Source organism: Anthonomus grandis, chromosome 2 (assembly GCF_022605725.1).
Source record: "Anthonomus grandis grandis chromosome 2, icAntGran1.3, whole genome shotgun sequence".
NCBI lineage: Eukaryota > Metazoa > Arthropoda > Insecta > Coleoptera > Curculionidae > Anthonomus > Anthonomus grandis.
The window spans coordinates 12,854,395-12,877,982 of NC_065547.1; positions in this window are offsets into that span (position 1 = coordinate 12,854,395).

Genomic DNA, 23,588 nt, shown 5'->3' on the forward strand with positions numbered 1-23,588 from the left:
ATATCGGTCGACATAAAGTCCATATACATCTAGATACATCTTTATCGACAATATATCCTAAATACTTAAGTTCGGATCGACAAAATTTACACTTATCCTGAGAGAGAGTTATACCGGCTCTATGAAATCTCTGGAAAATCTTTTCCAAAACCTTTAAATGTTGCTGAAAAGTCTGAGAAATACAAATTACGTCATCTAAATAAACAAAGGCATGTGGCTCCAAATCAGCTCCCAATAAGGTATCTACCAATCGCTGCAAAGTTGCAGGGGCATTCGTCAACCCAAATGGCATTCTCTTAAATCGATAAAGTCCCCGACCAGGGACAGAAAAATTAGTTTTATCACGTGACTGTTCATCAACCTCGATTTGCCAATACGCAGAGTTAACATCTAACGAAGTAAGATACTTTGCATTTCCTAATTTGTCCAAAATGCTATCAATAAAAGGGATCGGATAATCATTCTTAGCCGAAACAGAATTTAGTTTTCGATAGTCCACGCAAAATCTCCATTTACCATTACCTTTTGGTACTACTCAGGTAGGGAAAGACCAGGCAGATTGTGATGGCTCGATAATGTCGAGTTGCAGCATGTTATCATCCTCCTCATCGATAATCTTTAGAGTGGCGGGTGAGTATCTATAAGGGCGCAAACCAATGGGTTGGGCATTACCAGTATTAATCTGATGCTTTACTAAATCTGTTCGACCAAGCTTACCACCCATTAAAGAAAAGTATTTTGAAGTCAATTTATCCAAGGCGAATCGCTGTTCTGGGGTTAAAGTTTCCTGAGGAATAATGGCTTTAGTGATACAGATTTCCTAAGACGGCACACCAAAATACCAACAACCATTTTGCAAATCAGGAACGACACCAATAGTTTTCCAAAAATCGGTACCCAATATCAAAGAACAACTCAATTTCTCCACTACCAAAACGCTGCAAACCGCTACCTTATCATACAAAACAATAGGTAAGTTAATTGCGCCAATCACTTTACTAGAACTATGATTTCCAAAATTGTACTGAGAAAAAGGTGATGATAACAATTGTATGTCTGAACGTTGTAATATATTCGATATGCTTAAACCAATAGCAGTAACATTTGCTCCAGAATCCAATAACTTTCATACCTCATCTCGATACCAAATATCGAGATGAGGACGAACATCATCATTGCACTGTGCGAAGGCGTAATCTAGAATAGGGTAGCTGTGGTTACTAGTCGAGACCCTAATCGAACTGATCTCTCGACTAACTAACAGTTCGCCCTTGGGTTTCCCGACCTACTACAATTTGGACATGAACGGGTAGACACAGTTTCCCGACCGCAACGGAAACACGTGTCGACGAAAGGGTTGTGGACAAGTACTACTCAAATGGTCAGTACTACGACAATTTCAACAAACCACCGGACCACAAGAATTCTGAAGGTGCGGTGAAGAATTCATTGTATGTACACGAGGGTTTCTTGTTCGCTGATACATCAACTCAGGCTCGGCGACATTATTAGGGTTTACTGAAGGAGGTTGCATGCGTTGAGTTCGCAATTGGATGTTCTCAATCTCTTGTGCTGCAAGTTCCAGCTCTGTGATGTTGGTGAAATTGTGAAGTGCAAGTTGATTTTGCAATGAGGGGAGCAAATTTCGGCATATAATGCGAAGTTGCATTTCCTCGGATGGAGGTTCACGTAACTTTCGAAACAAGGTTCGCAATTGTGCAATAAAGATTACCGACTTCTCCACTGGACCTTGTGTTCTATTCCTTATATCACACCATATATCCTCCTCATATTCTGACGATAAATAGGCAGACCTAAGTTTACATTTCAATTCTTCCCATGACCTAATATCACTGCGTATAGACTTATACCAAGACAAGGCTGTGTCCGAAAATAAAATTACTGCGCAATGCAGCAGCTGATTCCAAGATATTCCACAAGCAAAACCCAACTCCTCTACATGCTCAATAAAATTGGTAACACTACCAGAACCATCAAATTGTAACTGCCATTTTAAAATTGTTGAAAAACTCTTCGCCAGCTCATCGGAACCTAACGGATTCGTGACATCATTAGCATTAGCAGAAGTAAACACGGGTACATTCCGCTTCAAGGTGGAATTAGATTGGGGAGGAAAGGAATAGTTCCTTGATGGGGAATAATAAGAACACGTTATTGGGTTAACTGGATCCTGTGAATTAACGTCCGTAGAAGGAATGGTGTGAAGTGACTGAACTAAATGCTTCCGAAGTGATCACTGACGAATTCAGGTACTCTGAGTATAAACTTATATATATCTATATATATATATATATATATATATATATATATATATATATATAGATATATATATATATATATCTTTTAGAAAGAAAGAAAGAAAGAAAGAAAATGTGCTATATTACGTAAGAATAATCTTGTGTACAAGCATCCTACAAGCTAAAAAAACAAAACACAAATACAATTTCAAAAATTGACAAAACAATGAACAAAATTAAACACAAGAAGACAAAACTTTTTGAACATACTTAAATTAAAGATAACTAAATAAAACAATCAATTACTAAATAAAGGTAAACTTGTTGACAAAACTAGAGAAGAAAAAAGGAAAAAAAGAAAACTTTCCAACATGTCCAAGGTTAAAACCTATCATTAAAAAAGTCATCCAGGTTATAATATGCCTTAGCCAATAAAAGCGACTTTAATTCTCTTTTAAATTTCTTAACATCCGATATATGTCTAACACACAGAGGAACATGATTGTAAATTTTTTTACTTATGTAAATTAATGAGTTTTTGGTAAGGGAAGACGTAGGAATAGGTAGGGGAACATCATTTACACGACAAGTCAAATAGCCAGTGTCAGAGGGTAGTTTGGAAATTTTGTGAATAAGAGCAGCTGTTTCTAAGATATAGAGTGAAAAAAGAGTTAGGATTTTTTCAGAAATGAAGAGGGGTTTGCAAGAATCTCTTAACTTAGCAGAACACAGGTATCTAACTGCTTTTTTTTGAATAACAAAGATAATGTTAAGTAGCCCCTTATTGGTTAAACCTCAAAAAGGCAAGCCATACCGAATATGAGATTCAATAAGTGAAAAGTACACTGAACGTGCAACCACCCCTCCCAGCTCTTGTTTTGCCATTCTTACTGCGAAACATCCAGAAGATAATTTCCCAGCTAAATGTAAAATATGATCTTCAAACCGAAGGCGACCATCAATGGTAATTCCTAGGAACTTGCAGCACTCTTTATTCTGCAAGAGGGAATTTTCGTCAAGCATCAGACCCTGAACATCGCACTTAAACCCCATAATAGACGTCTTTCTTACATTAAACACGAGCCTGTTGGAAGCACACCACCCTGATAAAATCTGAAGGTCTTCAAGGATACAAGTCTTAATATAATCAGAATTTTTATGGCTCCATAGTATGGTGGTATCATCAGCAAACTGAACCACCTTGCCCTGCAGTTTCAATGAACTCAAGTCATCCACATACAGTAAAAATAACAGTGGTCCCAACACTGAACCCTGGGGAATACCGCATTTTAGGGGTCTAGAAGCAGACAAACGCCCAGACATTGTAACCTTCTGAGTACGATTTGATAGATAGGACTCAAGCCATCGCAACGCTACGCCTCTAATACCATATTTATCGAGCTTAGATAACAGTATTCCATGATCCACACAGTCAAATGCCTTGGATAGATCACAAAACACTGCCGCCGATGACTCTCCAGAATTCAAGGACACATAGACGCTCTCCAAAAAGCTAAAAACAGCATCATGAGTCCCTTTACCGGCTTGAAATCCAAACTGATTTGCAGACAAAATGCCATTATGATGTAAAAAGGACAAAATTCTGCTTTTTGCAAGTTTTTCAACTATCTTAGAGAGGGTAGACAAAATAGAAATGGGACGGAAATTACAAGGCTGATCCAAATCTCCACCCTTATGAAGAGGGATAACCACTGCCTCTTTTAAACATGAAGGAAAAATGCCAATCTGTAAAGAATTGTTTATGGCAGAAACTAAAGCATTTAAGGCTAAATCAGGCAAAAAGAGTAACAACCTCGAAGATATCCCATCAGCTCCAGATGATTTATGGTTTTTTAGGAGTTTGATTTCATTTTTTACTTCAGTAAGATCGACAGGATGAAAGAAAAATGAATGCTCAACCGACACTTGTTGAAGATGTGAAGTGTAAGGGATCAATGTTACTACGACTGCCCTTGAGCAAGATATTAGGTGTATCACAATAATAGTCGTTTAAAATGTCAGGTCTTAACTCCGGTTCAGATACTTTTCTATGACAATGTCTAAAATCATTAATAATCGACCAACACCCTCTTTGCCTATTTGATGACATATTTAAGCGATCCCTATAATAATTAGATTTTGCTGCTTTAATTGTCTTTCTGTACAGACTACGGTATTTCTGATGGTATACAAGGATATTTTCATTTGTGGTATATTTGCACAATTTAGTCAAAAAACGGAGGTTTTTATCAGAAATTTTAAGGCCTCTTATAACCCATGGTTTTCGTTTCTTAGTTTTAAGCCTCATTTTAGGAAAGCACTGATTGATCTTATCACACAGAACTTGAAAAAATAAAGTAAGTGGGTCAGAAGCCGTTTCAAGTGCATTCCAATTTACCGAAGCTGTAGCAGCAGAAAAAGCATTGAAATTTCTCCTGCTGAAAATTCTTCCCATATAATGAGATGAAGATGATACAGTATTATATGGAATTTTAGCAAGAATAGCTTCATGGTCGGAAATACCAGATGGGAGTACTGTGCATAAAACGTCATCAAAATTTATACAGAAATAGTCAATTGTAGTTGCAGATGAAGAAGTTATTCGTGTGGAAGAAAGAACGTGCATTTTCAAGTCGTAAGAATTTAAAATACTTAAAAGAGAAGTACGTGGCAAGGTTTCATCAGTGTAGTTGATATTAAAGTCACCAGCCAATATAACCTTAGAGTGTAGGGACAACTGGGATAAAATAGAATCAAGTTTGTCCAGAAACATAGCAATATCTCCTGTAGGTGGCCTATAAACACAAAGAATGTATAAATTAAAACGCTTACAAAAAGAAAGAGAGAATTCAAAAACATTCTCTAACAGAAGATTATCATACTTATCAATATTACAAAAAATCGTTTCTATTGTTTGCCTAGCCAAGATCATGGTTCCTCCATGTATAGATTGTTGACGACAAAAATTTGATATAGGAAGATAATCAGATATTAAAAAACATTCACTAGGCCTCAACCAGTACTCAGTCAGAAGTACAATATCAGGAAAATTACATGTGTCCAGCAAAAGATGAAGCTCATCCATCTTGTTTCTTAGGGATTGTATATTAAGAATAAAGATACTTAAATTTTTCGAAGAGCTAATTTCAATTTTACTAGTAGAATATGAACATGAATGAGATTCAACTTTCGTGGACATGTCTATAAAAAAGAAGAATCCAATTCACGATCAGTAACTAGTTCAGACTCATTAATTTGATGATTCAAAGACAATTTATTCGATGAAATATTAATTTTAAAATATTTGAAAATATGTTCATGTAATAATGATGCCAAGTCTGAACCAAAGTTACTGGCGTGATTAGACTCCAAAATCCCACACAGATTAATATCATTCTCATGAAAAGTACGATAAAGGGCCTTATTACTATTATAGAAAACATTATGGTTTAAATAAGTATAAGGGCTTGTCATCACTAAAGTGTTTGTATCAACATGATTTTGAATTAAATTTTTTAAAACATCAGATGAAGAACAAATTCCATTTAACATTACTATTAAAAAATCTTCTTTTGTAAAGTCCTTAACTAAATTTGATGCTGTCCTAATCACCTCACTGCTTGAACTGCCCGGCTTCAGGAAACACTGGACCTTGTAGTAAGCTTCAAACTTTAAACGTAAATGTTTTAGGAACACTCTGCTACAATTACACCAACAAAGAGAAGCCGAGGTCGACTATCGTCAGGTGTATTTGGCCTAGTTGGTAGCTGTGTTGGAGAATTAATAACAACAGATTTGGATATCTGTAACTGTTCCTTCAATGCACAAATGTTGGAATAACAGGTATCTTTTTCAACCTCCAACACCTTTACGGAGTCTAACATCTTCTTATTTAAATTAGTTAAGTCGTTTACGTCTTTTTGTAGCAAGTTTATTTCAGTCTTATAGGTTGAAGACTCATTTTCTAATGTTTTTATCGTTACTATTAAATTTTTATTTAGGATATTTAGCTCGCTTATTTGTGAATTGAACTTAATACTTGCCCTTTCGCTCACTTCCAGTAATGCCAACAATTCACCTTCTTTAATTTTTAAGTTTTCCAATTCAACTTTAAGCTCTTCATTCCGTTTATGCAGATTTTCCAGGGATGAGGAAAACTTCTTTTCGGCCTCCGACACTTCAAAAACCATGCTGTTTCTTCTCATTCTCTCTATATATCTATCCTTCTCTTTCAATTCTGTCAACAAATCATAAATCTTTTACTCATTAATTTTTCCTTCCTGATCTCTTTCATTAAAATCATCTTCACATCTTTGTGAGCATAAAATCCTATAGCCTCCCAGTTTTATGGCATCAGAATTTCTTTCCAGACAACTTGGGTGGAATATTGAAATACAAGAGATGCAGCAATAATTTGGAAAATCCCTCTTCTGACAACATTTGAAACTGCGGTTCATTTTAGATTATAAGGCAATGTTATTAAATTGAAATAAATATTAAAACAGGAACTGCAAGTAAACAGTAACTTGAACTTAAACCCAAAACAGGAAACAAACGTACAACAAAACACACAATTGCACGTCCTACGGTTAATGTTCAATTATTTCAAGTTAAGGTCAATGGTAGCCTGATAATTTAAATTTAGTCAAAACAGGAACTGATTATAAAACAAAAACATTTACTGACGCAGGAACTTAATTAGTTTTTTTGGAAACACTTGTACCGCGAAAATATAGCACGTTAATGTAAACACGCAACACTAGATCAAAACAATTTAAATTAAATCAAAACAAAACAAAACAAAACTGAGCACCGGCGCCTCCTACGAGTATAGACGTCTACTCTGTACGACTGCTAAACCGATACTGAATTTATTTTTGTTTACATTTTTAAGGCTATCATGTATATTTACTTGTATTTACTTACCATGTAGATTTTGTTTGCCTTACAACTTTAACTCATTGACTGTGACTGAGACAACTGACCATACAGAGAACCCACGAAGCCGGCCTGATAGGTTCTTTTTGTTTCATCATTTAAATTTAACAGGGTTTCTGTAACCTATTAGACCTAGGGAGTTGTTCTTGTCTTAATAAATTCATGTTAAATCATACAAAGAAATCAAAAGGATATGGTTAAAATCAATTAAACAGCAAAAGAAAAAGACTACTAAGCTTACGGGTCAAGTCCCATGGTGTTCTTCTTTCGGGGGCGAGAGCCCGCGATGGGCTATTTTTCACCACATAGGGCTTAAGGCATGATGTGGATTGGCGGGGCTAAGGGCGGCGAAATTATCTGCTTTTAGGCTTCAGGGCGAAATCGTCATCACTACTGGGTCATGACTGGCGGTTTATAAACTTATTTTCAAGGAGCCGAAGTTTCGAGAGGCATCAAACCACTAAAAACCATCCTGCTTCAAAAAATATTTGGTTAAAAATGAAGAAACACTAATGAATTTTAGTTTTTAGTATTAATTTAGATAAAAATGTGCTGGCGGAGAGAGATGATAGTAGATTTATTTCACTACACCATTAAGCTCTCTCCGTCACAACGGACAGCACGGTTCACCTTTGACAGACGCAGGAGCTGGAAAGACCCCCCAGATGCGTCGCGGAACTGCTTAAGTAGTAGACCAAAAGACGCCTGGGCGCAAGACCGGAGATTGAGGGACTTCGCTATTTACTTTATGGGTTTTGCCGCTATAGGCTCAACCAAAACCCATAAGTAGATGAAATTACTTTACTTAAATAATTTCAAGCAATTAGATTAATCATATTTGTCATTTTAAAACTTATCTTAATTTTACTGTTTATTTATCGATTTTTTTGCTTTTTTGGCATTGAATTTTAAATATTTAATTAATTTTTACTTTTAATGTTTAGTTCTTTATTTTAAAAGTTAAATTCTAATTAATATGAAAGTAAAAAATAAGATGTATAAAATAAAAAAATTTAACATACATATATATTTTCATCAAAAAAATTAAATTCATTAAAAAGCAAAAAAACATATTACTTTTTAATTTTACTAAATAATTATTAGTAAATCTTTAATTAATTAATAAATTAAAATTTAAAAAACTTCAAATTTATTATTTTATTTAAAATTAAAATAAAATGATGTTAATTTTCTTTTAATATTAAAATACATGGAAGCAAGTTTAAGTAATTAATTAGTTATAATTTTTTTTTCAATTAACACCATTAAATGTATTCTTCTGGTCAATTACCAAATCGGCACTTATATGTTGAAGACTATAAAGTAAAATAAACTTAAATCCAAAGTTTAATTAATGAAATCAAATGGCTTAGAAAAACTTATTTTAAAATAAACAATTCAAATTTTCGTCATAAAAATTAACCGGTTAAAAAGAATTAAATTAAAAAATTTGAGTTTAATATATTAAAGACAATCATAATAATCCGACAATTCAGGCAAGAAAAGTAACATTTGAAATAAAATTCAGTTAAAAAAAGAAAGCTTACTTAAATTAGGGATACTGGGAGAATAATCCTTGACTGTCAAATAAATGCATCTGTTAAGGGATTTTACTTAGGCAAGCAAAAGAAGCCCCAATGACATAATAAATAAATCCATCCAGATGGAGGGGTGGACGCCATTCAATAAAACCAAGAAAACCGTCCATATCCGAGCACTTAATAATTAGGTTAATTCAAAAAGTTCCACCTGCCGCGGTTTAATCCATTTTACAATATTACTCCCGGGGGATAACAGATTTTAATTATGTTAATTCCTGGCATCTCCGACGTAACGCAGAAGACCAGACCGGCAACCGTTACAAGTTCTTTCAAACATTTTACTCGGGTTAATGTGGGCTGTAAATTCCTGAACGCTCGGCTAACTCGAAACAAAAGTACCGTCATCCTCGCTCCACGTTTTCCCCATTTCCTACGCACTTTTGGACCTATAAACATTAATTTGGAATTCAAGGTGATTTATAAATTCACTTAGGCAAAAGCCGTTAGTTAATTAAAAAAATATGCAAATTTTTGTCAGCCGTTAAGTGCAGTTTTATTGCCCGGGCAAAAACGTTTCTATTTAGTAATTTGGGAGGGAGTTTTCTCCTAAAAAGGTGGAACAAGTCAATTCTGTTTTAAGGATTTGATAAGTTGAGGCCACAAAAAATATATATTTATTAATTATAATGAATACAGTATCTTATAAATAAGTTTTCTTTAATAGGCTATTCTAGTGGCAATGTATAATTTAATCCCGAGACTATGCACTTTCGAAACATACACTTTACAGGTTCCTTCTACCTGGCGTTACACTCTGTGACGTGAACTTTTTGCTTTCGGTGCTGTATGTATCAGTTTGAGACCATTCTGTTGTGCCCCGTTTTTGTATTTTCTTACAGTATATCTGTTGTCCATTGATCGCGTTATCCTGCTTGCTCTCTAAAAGGGAAATCTCATGTTCAGGAACTCTATACAGAGCTAACATAATGGGAGAAAACTTTCAAACATTTTACATTTGACTGTGATGCTCAGCAGCAGATTTTATTATGACTGTTTACTGTATTTTATATTGGGATGTTTTGACATAACACGTTTGATTTCTTTGAGATATTGGTTTAATGGGATGTGCGAGGAATCAGCTAGCTATTGATGTGTATATTTTTGGGATTGATTTACATAAATACACAAATACACTGATGCCACAGGAATAAGGATTCCTGTTGATCAGGTACCATATTTTACACCTGTATAAGGCATTTTCATCGACGATGCTTGGCAGCAGGGTTGAGTTGAAGCTGTTGTCACTGCTCGTCACTCTTGTTGGAAAAGTAAATTGTTTATTTTTTTACTATGGTTTTATTTTGATGAGGAAGAGCAATAGAATTAAATTTTTAGTAGTTTTAGTGCCAGAAAATTAACAAATAATGATTTTTGTTAACCTTAAACCTCCTTCAAAACCCTATTATTAGTGAGTTACTTATTTTATTGGATACTACGTAACTTATAGGAAAAATCAATTTAGAAATTACTCTTTCATATGCTCAAAAATTGAAATGAAGAAGACAATAAAATTATTCATGTATTTAAAAGAAATATGAATTCAAATCTATAATGATACCGTTTGATATACTTAATTTAGTTTAAGTTTAATAAGTTTTAAATACAATAATTTACTTGAGGTATAATATATTTTTTTAAATACCTAGGAGCTGAGGTTTAAGCTATTAATCTCTAAACTCGATTCTTCTTTTCAATATCCTAACTTTTTTATGAATATTAAAATTAAGAAACGATAAAAACAACGAGACGATCTACTTTTTAAAAAATTACCTAAATTACCTAATTTGAACCAACATTTCGGTAGTTATATCCAATACCGTTATTAAGATAATTAAAGTAAAATTAAATTAAATTCAAAATATGAACAAAATATACTAAGCTTTTAAATTTCTCGCTAATACTTCCTTCAAAACTTCTTCTTAAGTCGACAATACTTTCAATACTTTTTTGTATAATTTCAAGGTTGATTAATAGCTTGGCAAACTGTTTTGAAAGATAACAAAAAATTCAAAGGTTACTTCTTTTAAAATTAAAGAAAATATATGAATTTCATAATTCAATCATATATCTTAAATTATTACAATGAGGGAAAGTTATATCTCAAATTAGATCAGTGGGAATATAGGAGTTGTGGTTATACAATTAATGCAAAATGTGTAGAGACCTTTTTTGAGAAATTCGATAAACTTGATGTACACATTATCAATGAAATTACGCCGGATAAGTTTTGTAGTGCTAAATTGCACCAACCTATTTTAATTTTTTCTTTAATATTAGGTCCTACACAAGTTCAGTCTGCACTTTTCACAGAAATGACGTACCAATAGATATTGAAAACTGAGAATAAATTCTCGATGAAGAAAACACCAACGACAGGGAATACCTAATTACTACATCTTTGTACAACAGCATCTGGAGAGTTGCTAGCTTGAAAAGGGCCTTCAGGTTGTTTACCCACATAAACTTCCATACTACATGTATAAAAGTATATATCATTGGCAACGTCGCCAACAGTAACATCGTATTGTTTTGTTGTCTAATGATTTTCCTGAATTTATATTAATTGTGAAGTGAAAGTAAACTAGTATTCTGGTTCAAAAGGCTAATCAGCATTTAAGGTATTATATCTTCCCCGCGGAGGGCCGGGGTAGAATAGCCCTCCGGTATGCTCTGCCTGTCGTAAAAGGCGAGTAAAAGAGCAACCTTTTTGGTGGTAGATGTTGTCTACTTGCATCGCCCGGTTCAATACCACCACATAGGAATTAGGCGGCGTGAAGTGGTTCCATGGAACTCACGTTTCGCCGCCATGTCGATGTGTCCGGTTTCCAAAGGGGAAATGGAGTAGTAAAATTAATGCATGATGGCGCCCTCACGACCAAAACTTTCCGGAGGTAAACTAGCCTTCCAGTCGGATCTCCGGGCGGAGGCTGGTCGGGGGGGTTCATCAGGCGGATTCAAAAGCCTAAAAATCAAATTCTGCAACATCAGAGGCATAAACACCAATATTAATGCAGTACACCAACACCTGCAATCAAATAAGCCTCACATTCTGGCATTAGCAGAAACAAAGGTGAAACCTCCAACAACAAATGTTCACCTCATTTATCCTGGATACGATCTACACACCCGATGTCGACTAAACTTTGGATTGGCAGTATTTGTCAAGAGCGATTTGAGTTGCCAGCGGGAGGAAACGCTTGAACCTGTGGACTTCGACGTTATGTGGTTCAAAATAATAGCCAGTGGAGCCACGAAATTTATCTGTTGTATCTACAGACCACCAAGCGACACCCAATATAGACGGCTCTTTTTGAACCTGGTTGATTGCATTAACCAACTGCAAATTGACTACCCAAGCGCAGAAATCATCGTCATCGGTGATTTTAACGTTTACAATATCAACTGGCTGCGCTTCTGCAACAAGAACGACGATGAAGGACGAGAAGCTGAGCTATTTGCCACCATATACGGGCTTACGCAGCTTGTGGAGAAACCTACCAGAATCCCCGACCGAGACGGCGAGTTCGCGAGTCTCCTAGATCTGGTCTTGGCTTCAGACCCTGACTCGTACACTGTATCAGTACAGGCCCCCCTAGGAACATCGGACCACAAATTGATAACAGTCTCTTGCCAGTTGGATGTTAAAACGCAGGATCCTCCGATGCCGCGGAAGGTATGGCACTTGGAAAGAAGTCTGCTTTAGAACCAATAACATCTCAGAATGTGCAAACCAAATTACAGAGATGATCTTGGCAGGAATGGAAGCTTATATCCCTTTTTCTACGAAATGCAGATCAAACAACAAGCAATGGTTCAACCTGAAATGCAAAAAGGCAGTAAAGACTAAAAACGTAGCATATCGCAAATGGCGTCAACATCCTTCTACCGAAAATTGGAGGAACTTTTTAACCTTCAGAAATAGCTGCAAGCGAATTATTGATGAATGCAAAGAGAGTCACAACAACAGGATCAAAAACAAACTGCTAAACTGCCCAAATGGAACAAGAACTTTCTGGTCGGTATCGAAAGCCGTTAGTCAAGGATTTGCTAAGTCGGCCTTGCCACCCCTAACAGAATAAAGCAGATGATGGTTCTATCGCGGTAACAGCAAGGGAAAAAGCCAACTTACTGGGTAAACTCTTCGCGTCCAATTCTACTCTGCACTCGCAAGGCAAAACACCGCCATATCTGCCAAGGGTGAATTCATCAATGAGAGAAATTTCGTTTCCCCAACGAATTATAAATAAAATTCTTAAAAGCGTAGACACCAACAAAGCTTCTGGACCCGATGGAATTCCAGCCCCAGTACTCAAACGTTGTGCAGACGAATTGACTCCTCCCTTATGTAGACTGTTCACGGCATCGTATAAGCAGGGCTCATTTTCAACAAGCTGGAAAACTGCTCAAGTGCAAGCTGTACCCAAAAAGGGAAAGAAGACGATGCCGTCCAATTACCGCCCGATTGCACTAGTTCCAGTAATATCGAAGAATATGGAGAAAGCAGTCAACCAACAACTGTTAAGATATCTGGAATCATCTGGACTAATCAGCGATCATCAATACGGCTTCCGAAAGCTTAGATCCACCGGCGATCTTCTGGCTTACGCCACACACTTGTGGACGGAGGCCATGGAGAAGCACGGCGAGTCTCGCTCAGTCGCTCTTGACATTTCCAAGGCATTTGACAGAGTGTGGCATGAGGGACTACTAACCAAGCTCTCCTCAATCGGCATACAAAACTCATTATTGAATTGGATCAAAAGTTTTCTTGAACAACGAACAATCCAAGTAGCCGTCGATGGACACCTCTCCGACAAATTTAACATTAACGCTGGAGTCCCTCAAGGATGCATTCTATCCCCCACCCTTTTCTTGATATATATCAACGATTTGCTAGGAACCACTGTCAATCCAATCTACAGCTTTGCGGACGATAGCACACTTATTTCCACATTTAAGTCCGCCAAACCAACGACAGCCGCAACTTCTCAGAATCTCAGGCAGCAACAAGTAGCTTCAACCAACAACGATATTAGAGCAATCTTGGAGTGGGGCGATAGCAATCTGGTCAATTTTAACGCTAAAAAAACGCAGGCTGCAGTATTTACGATGAAGACTAACCTTGGTGGTCCGGAGCTGGTTGTGGCAGGGAAAGCATTGCCAACGAAATCATCTTTACATCTTCTAGGACTCGAAGTCACCAACAGTGTGTCCTGGCATGACTACGTTGCCGAGATCGCCAGGGCAGCTTCCAAAAAACTCGGAGTGCTTGTCAAAACGAAAAAACTGTATACACCAGAACAGCTGCTGACTCTTTATAAGGCTCAAATACGCCCTTCCCTCGAGTATTGCTCGCATGTCTGGAGCTCTGCACCCAAGCATAGTTTAAAGTTGCTAGATTCTATACAGAAGAGAGCTATTCGTCTTATCGACAAACCAGAACTGACAAATAATCTGGATAGTCTGGAGCACAGGAGAAAGGTGGCTGATCTCTGTTTATTCTACCGTTATTACCACGGTAAGTGCTCCTCTGAGCTGGCAGGCCTGATCCCACCCAGGGCTGTTCCGGCAAGAAGGACGCGTCTAGCAGTTGCGGCTCATCAACATCGAGTTCACCTACTCACCCCAAGGACGTCGCTGTATCGGGACTCATTCATCTGGAGAACATCTTCTTTGTGGAACGGGCTTCCACCTCACATATTTCCCGACGCATACAACCTGCAGCGATTCAAGATAAATGCCCACAAATATCTTCGCGCAAGCACCACTCCAAGAGTGACATAGGACTTTCCTCTTGTGCTTGTTTTTACCATAAAAAAAAAAAAAAAAAAAAAATCCAACTGTGATAAATGTGTGAATTACAGCCGGAAACATAGAAAATACGTGTAAGTAATTTTTCCGCCAAAACTAACCTAAACTGCCACTCGGCGTCACAGGCTGCAAAAAGACATCAACAGCCAAGTAGGTCAGAGTAATCAAGGTTGCCAAATTGTGCGGGTCCGTCCTTTGCACAATATACAGGATGCTTCTTGTTGTGCTGTAGATTGTGATTTAAGTATGACAAGTGATATCACTGTCGAAACCTGTGGCAAATGCAAAGACAATTTTATTGTCAATAACAAAGCCGTCAAATGTGGTGGGTGCTTGCGAAAATACCATGCTGCCTGCTATAGTCTTACAAAATTCATTGCTCAAAAGTATTGGAGACCTGTCGAGTTTACATTGGCTGTGCGAAGATTGCAATGAAAGAGCCGTGAACCAACAGCTATTAATAATTTTAATGAGCTTGCTATAGTGAAAAAAGAAGTAGATTGTCTGCAACGGGAACTTGAGTTGACAAAAAAGCTCCTCGAAAATTCGGAGTATACCATCAAGCTCCAGAAATCAATTCTTGATTCTCACAAATTTAACAAATCAAGAATTGATCTGCCCTCTAACGGAAATAGTCTGATCAAAAGCCATTCAGTAAATACATATAGTGATGCTCTTAAATCAAAATCATCTATCCTAATTGTTAAAGGTAACAATGAAGAACAACAAAAAAATGTTTTAAATGGAATAGCGCAGTCAATGAATCCAGGGCAAATTAAAGCATGCATCAACAACACAAAGAAAATACGTGGAGGTATTGCTTTTCATTGTCAAGATGATAAATCTTTAGAAGTTTTAAAAAACTCTCTTAGTGAAACCATGAGCAAGAAATACAATATCGAAAAAGCCCAGAAATTCAATCCTAGGTTGCTTATAAGAGATGTACGGTTGGAGGGATTGGATTCTCCGGATGATATTATTAAAAATATTTCATCATTGAATGATCTAGATCATATTCTTAAAGAAATAAAATATGTTACTAAACTAAAACAACGCAATAATATAAGCAACCTAGTAGTCGAAGTCTCTCCAGGTGCCCGCAGACTGCTGCTGCAAAAGGAGTCAATTTTCGTTGGATGGAGGAAATCAAGAGTGGAGGATTATCTGCGCATCACCAAGTTCTATAGATGTTGTGCTTACGGCCATCCAGGTAAAGACTGCAAGGAGAAAAAAGACAGTTGTCCTAAATGTAAAGATCACAAATTTAGAGAATGTACTTCAAATGACAAAAAATGCATAAATTGTATTAGGGCCAATGCGCAAAACAGGAATAAGGTAATTCCAACTGATCATTTTTCTTTTGATCGGGATTGCCCGACTTATCTATATCATCTTACCAAGCTTAGGTCAAGGATAAACTACGAGTAATTTCTACCGCATATTTATATAAGTGTTATTTTTTTTTTGTTTTTTTTTTCTTTCTTTGTCGTCCAAATTATAATGGCTAGAAGAAAAAATGAAGATTTTTTAAGCATTGCCAACATTAATGTAAGATCTCTTTTGCCAAGTTTTGTAGAATTTACTCAGCTGGTGAAAGAGAATTATGATGTTATTGGAGTGTGTGAAACATGGCTGAATAATGCAATAACCACTGATGCTATTGACATGCCAGGCTACTCATTTTTTCGAAAAGATAGATTAGGTAGAGTGGGAGGTAGTGTAGGAATTTACATCAGATCATTTCTTTCATGTGAAACTGTGGAAATCAATGCTAACAATGTGAGCTTTGAATATTTGTTTTTAAATGTTAAATTTGGCTTATATAAGATTGCTCTTATTTTAATATATAAACCTCCAAGATCCAAAGTATCAGAGATAATAAACTTTCTCGAAGAAATTATATCCCATATTTTGGCGGATTATGACTACTCTGTTATATTTGGCGATTTGAATATTGATATGCTAAAGCCAAATTTGCTATATTCTACCATAAATTCCTATGGATACGATCAATCAATTAATGAACCTACACGGATCACCAACATATCTGCTACATGTCTGGATCCAATATTTATTAATAAAAAATCTATATGTCATAAGAGCGGTACTGTTGATTCGGATATAAGTGACCACAATAAAATGCCTTTCTGTACATTAAATATTCTCATTAAAAAAGTTAAACAAAAAGTTATTAAAATACGCGATCTTAAAAGTTTTGACTTGGATGAATTTAAAACGGATTTAACTGAAATAAATTGAGACCATATTTTTCATTTAAATGATATAAATGCAAAAGTACACTTTTTAGAACAAAATATTAATATTTTATTTAACATTCATGCACCTTATAAATATGTTAGAATCATTAAAAAGGCTGCACCTTGGCTAACTGATAATCTCAAGTTAATTATAAAAGAAAAAAACAATGCATTAACTAAGTACAAACAACACAAAAGTCCACAAAATTGGAATCGTTATAAGGAGTGCAGAAATTTTGCACTTGCCTCTATTAGAAGAGAAAAGGCTGCATATCTAAATAGCTTACAAAGTGAAAAATCTGGTGAAAAAATTTGGCGTGGTTTGTACAACTTTAACATTAAAACTGCAACAGACAATAATGATATACCATCTATTTTAAATAACCTCAATTTAATAAATAATTACTTTATAAGCATTTTCAATAAGTCTGATAAATATCTTGACAGAATTAGCTTTTATACCAATCAAAAATATACAAATAACATTTTTCAGTTTTCTCTGGTAGATCAAGACACTGTTTTTAAAACAATACAAAATATTAAATCCAATTCTGCGGGCTCAGACAATGTCACTAAACAAATGCTACAGCTGTGCTTACCGAACATTTTAAGTCACATTACCAATATTATAAATAGTTGCTTGCTAACAGGCTATTTTCCAAGAGCTTGGCGGGAATCAATTGTTTTCCCTTTTCCTAAAATATTAAATCCTCAGTGCTTGCAAGACTTACGCCCCATAAGCTTATTAAATGTTATATCCAAGGTTCTAGAACGGGTGGTTTATTTACAGCTTATTGATTACTTCAATAATAATAACATCATTTCCTCTCAACAATCTTGATTTAGAGCCAGCCATAGCACAGCAAGCGCCCTTTTAAACATCACCGACTATATAATACGAGCTCTTGACAAGAAACTTTCAGCTGTTATGGTAGCCCTTGATTACTCAAAAGCCTTTGATGTTATAGATCACGATTTAATTGTTGCTAAGCTAAAGTTTTATGGGTGTAATGACGTTGTCTTATCTTTTTTTAAAAATTATCTCTGGAATCGAACTCAAAAGGTACGACTGCAGGATAGCTTTTCGGATCCCAAGCATGTGGTATCAGGAGTGCCGCAAGGGTCAATACTTGGTCCACTTTTATTTTTAATTTACACGTCAGACTTGCCTAATATTGTCAGTACATCTGAAATTTACCAATATGCTGACGACACGCAGCTGATTCACTACTTTGATTCCGATGAATATGAAGAGATAGGCAACAATATAAGCACTGAACTCGACCTAATATCGAAATACTCAAAGGAACATAACTTAATCATAAATCCTAATAAAACGAAGATGTTGCTATTTACTAATAAAAAGTCTCGTAGAATTATAACTTCAACTATAAAAACTAAATTAGATAATACATTAATTACTTTTTCTGAGAGTATAAAAGTTTTAGGTCTCACGTTAGATGCCTCTCTTAGATTCAGAGAGCATGTTAGTACTATTCTTCAAAAGAGCTATTTGCGTTTGCGTATGCTTTATGCTAATAAATCAATATTAAACTTCAAGACTAGGAAAAAACTTGCCGAAACTTTTGTTATGTCAATTATCCAATATTGTCTGATAGTTTTCTTTCCGTCCTTGGACCAGCAGACACAATATCCGTTACAACGTGTGCAAAATACCTGCTGTAGACTTATCTTTGACCTAGGAAAGTTTGATCATGTGTCCCAAGGCATGTATGATTTGGGGTGGTTAAAAATACCTTATCTATATAAGTTTTTGTACTGCACCCTAGTATATCGCCTTTATAAGTCCAAAGCTCCGATATATTTATTTGAGAAGCTTATACCTAGAAATCATGTACATGCTCGAATTATTAGGCAAAACACTCTGACTATGCCCCATCACTCAATGGCTCTCTTTGAACGATCATTCACTTACAACGCAGTCAAATTTGTGAACGTCTTTAGGCCTGATTTTAGCAATGGCCTGTATGTTTTTAAAAAACATTTCAAGAACCTGTTTCTACAGGAATCATTTAGGTAAATCAAAAGATTTTCTTATTTCTGTTAAATGAATATTGTTTTATTTTCTACTGATTTATGTTTGTTTATTTTGTTTTTTTTTGTGTAATTTAAGAAGGTTAAGAGTTTAAGAGTAGCTTTTAGCTAATCTTCGCCTTCGAAGGCAAAACTATGTAAAACTATGTATTTGCTAAATAAAGGCGCTTTATTATTATTTATTATTATTATTAATATAAAACACCTTTGAGTCACACATAGCGAACACTTTTAGTCCATATTTATTCGGCTTGCTTGGTATGTATTGGAGAATACTGCATCGACCGCTTCTAGTTTTTCATCCACAGTAACATAGTGAAATGGAGTAAATCCAGATTTATATTTCTGCACAAAGTTATCAAAAACAGCCCTTATTGGCGCCAACTTGTTTATGGCTCTACGAGTTTCACGTGTCTTCATATCATCAAAACGTAAATGTCTTAATAAAAAGCAAAATCTTTGTAAGGACATTGTAACCCTAAAAATTTCAACACCTGTGCCATCGGTTTTCCACAAATCTTCAGCATTTAAATGACTGCTTTTGAACAATCCGCCTAAATAAAGGAGACCTATCAAAGCAAGCAATTCAATAGAATCTGTGGGTTAAGCATCTCTTTCGCGTGAATAATTGCCACGGACGGATTCAATATGCTGGTTTGTATACTGGACAATAATATTTACTACCTCTTCATAAAAAAAGTGCTGTCATATTTTTATTGGAGATTTTTGATTTTTTAAATCTCCTTTGGGACCAGACAAATGCGTAACCAAATTTTCGGCCGGTGTTCGGACACCTTTTGAAGGACAATGCTTTCGCCACTTTGTGGTCTTGTCTTCGCCTATAAAAAAGGGACCTTCATTGTATTCATTTACTTCAATTTCAGTATCCGAAATATCCTGTTCACTATCAGGATCATAAACCTCTGTTTCGAGGACGCGATCTTCTTCATCATCAGATTCATCCAGAGGCAACTCTTCTTCAAAGTCATTTTCCAAACATTCCTGCATTAATTTTTCTAGTCTGTCTTGCTCCTTTTCATACAAAGCCCTTCTAAAGATTAAACAAAAAACTATTAGTAAATAGATCGAAAATAGGCAATATTTAAATACCTTTGAGCAATAAAATAATTATTTACTAAAAACGATTTTCGACACGCCGCTTGTCGCTGTGGACTGATACTCCGCAAATATAAATATCTCCCTAACGCACTACAACAGAACGCTCCCGAGTTTAGCGGTACACTAATGATGCTATTTTAGTACTGAGTATGGTACTGAGAACCGCAGCCGGAGGTGCGCAGTAACTGTTAGTCAATAACCAAAAACATTTTAAAACGGAGCGAGAGTCCGCGCGCGACCACTGAAAGGTTAACCATCTTCGTATCTCTTATATTTACCGAAATCCCAATTGTGAGCTAGGAATTTGTAACACGTCGTATAATATACAATATCTAGTGAAAAATTATGTTTATAAATAATAGAACGCATGCAAGTCAATATTTTACTTATATTCGTTTATTTGAAGAAAAATGTAAAATAACAATAATAAAACGTATAAAATAATTGCATTTCCTATTTTTGACCGCGCGACTCTGGCTAATATTCCCGGCCCATTCACAACTCAATCCCAGCAGCATCGGGAGAATCTCGTATCTTCGTCTGTTTCACGTTATGCACGCCGAACTTGCCTATATTTATCTGACAAATATTGATTGTTGAACAGACCGGGGTGCCGTGGAAAGACTCGAATCGACCCCAAATATATATGGGAATCGATCACTAAATATCGTAATATATTTTGCAGTTTATTTTAATGCGTATATGTAGTATGTTGATTGTATTTTTTACATACTCAAGTTTGGAGCTTGACCAAGTAACTTCACCTGAACTATAAAAAATGGAACAAAACCAAAGACGTCCTCACTTTTGAAGATCTTCTTCGATTAATTAAATCTTCTTGTAAGTTTTGAAAATGGTTGTCAACCTAGAAAACAAAACCAAAATAATATTCCTTTGTTAGCCAACATCAAAGAATGCCATTTTGATTTGTATAAAAATTTTACATTTTAAAAAATTGTTATGTCCTTCTAACACTTTTCTAACACTGTTTCGCAAGTTTTTCAAAATAATCAATTTCTATATATATGTTTGTTTAGCGTTGGAACTTCTTACTTTGTGTTGTAAATTTCAGGGTTATAACTTAAATAATAAAAAGGTTGTGCAATTTAAAAAAAAATCGTTTTTGTTGGTTTCTCAAAACTTATATATTTGCTGCATTATATATCAAAATATATATATATGTATATATTCTACGCGCTCTTGGATTTTTTCTGTTTTTATTTTAATTATACACAAAAAACCTTTCATATCAAACATTTTAATTTTTTTATTTATGACAATTAAACCTTTTATACGTGTGCAAAATTAATTTAAAAAAATGTTTCTAGAACGTCATATAAAAAGCATATTAGGAACGTTTTACAAAAATTATCGATAGGATGTACGATAAATGTCTGAAATATTGGGTCTGATCTGGCATAAATATTATATTAATATAGTTTTATACTGCTTCCATTACTACTTATATTGCTTCCATATTATTTATTACATGTCATGGGTAAATGTGACATTGGGGGCTTATAACGACATACATTCTTAGTGAATTGCGCTTTGAGTGTCTACATTTATACATTAAATTGCGGTCTTAAATATTGTAAACCTTATCATTTTATTATTTATATTGTTGTAATCATTTAGAGCAATGCTTAACCTCATACCTATAACAATTAACTTACTTTCTTTATTGATAATTTTTTTTTACCTTGTTTAATTTTATTTATTTTGTAACAGCATACTCTATTTATTTTTTTTTAATTATATAATTGTGCAGCCCTTTTCCTCAACTATTAAATAAATGACAATATACAGTATCGTATTTTAAACAAGGTTCTTATCATTCTTTTACCTCATACTACATACAGAGTGTGGCGATCATAACAGAGTTTGTCTAGAGAAAATGAAGTATTCACCGGTTAAATAGTTTCGTGCAACTTGGGAGTTGATTCTTTGTTATTAAGATTAAATCCCAGAAAATAAAAGTATTAATTTGATATACTTTCTTTATTGGCAATATGTTGTTTTAATTACATGCTGTCCTCTTTTCTAACCAACAGCCCACCCCATGCGACTGTAGCTGGGAGTCATCAGATTAGTGTTTTTCTTTACAATTCAATTTTGCCAAAAGAGGGAATTACCGCCTATGAATTAAAGGGGTTTTAACACTACATGGGATATTAATAACATAAAATAATCCAATCTTCTCTAAAAAATATACAGCCTTTAAGCCCTGTTGGACCTTTTAGTCATAGGGCTTTTAAACGTACGCGCTCCGTATATATAACAATGGCTAATCAATTAGCCTCGGCGGGTATATATAAGCCTTTCAATTTCCGAAACTAACTCATGGCATGATTAGCTTGTAGCGCCTTCCTATTTAATTCGAAGGAGGCAAATTTACATAATGCCCTGACTAATATAATCTCCTCTATACACGCTTAATACCGGTCGTTATCTCCTGGTGTTAATACACCGGCTAATTACCGAGATTACGGACCTTAAATAGTGTTCGTACGTCTAGCTGAGGGATGATATAAGAGATTTTAATAATTTTATCCCCCCAGAGAGCATCGGTCGGTCCTATTTTAAAACTTTATATTGGATTCTGTTTACTTAAGGGCTCAACTACAATCCTCGAGAATGTCGTATTGTATTTGTACGTCTGAATAAGCCCGGAAAGCTCCGAGGTCTCTTGAGGTACCTCCGGACTGGAAACCGCAGATACCCGGGGAGGCCTCTCTATATTTACTTAGAGATCTCTTAAAAATACCTTAGATGGTCTCTTTTATTTTTTAGCTTGATGGCTGGATTACAGTTAAATAACGGCAAGTTTTCCTAAATAAACAAATTTAAAATTTAATTCTGAATGGGAGAATAGTCATTATGAAGAATATATAATAAAGGACATTGAATATGGCAGCCACAATCCCCATTAATAATCACCACCATGTAAAAATAAATCTCAATTCCCAAAAAAAGGAAATCTATAAAATTTGAAGACAAACCAAAACATTTCACACTTTTGTGTCAAAAAGTAACTATTTAATGCCTTAATCCACAGAATAAATGGGCCTAAGTAATTCGTATCACCTATTCTCTCATCAAACTCAAAAATGATTTATTGTCAATATAAACATAGAAGTTGTAGACAAAGCCAATAGACTATACATTAAAGGAATAAAAACGAGAAACTAATTTAAAATAAAATAAAATTATATAAAACTTTGAAAAATACATAAGTGCTAATCATGAAAAAATTCACCTAAACTATGCTTTACTAGCAAGAAATATTTTCGTCCTTGTACGTAGGCCTTTTTCAGACTTAAGTTGTCTTATTTCTAGTGAAAGTTTATTAAACAGCTTTCTACCTCCATATATGATAGAGCTACGGACAAGTTCAAAATGAGGAATGGGTAGCCTTAACATATAATTTTGTCGCGTATTATAGTGGCTTCCTAAGAAGAGTTTTAGAGAGTTCCTAGAGTCTAAGAGAGTTCCTGTTTATATTTTCTAAAAAATTGTAAGTTGCAGTAATAAGCAAACTGTTTCCA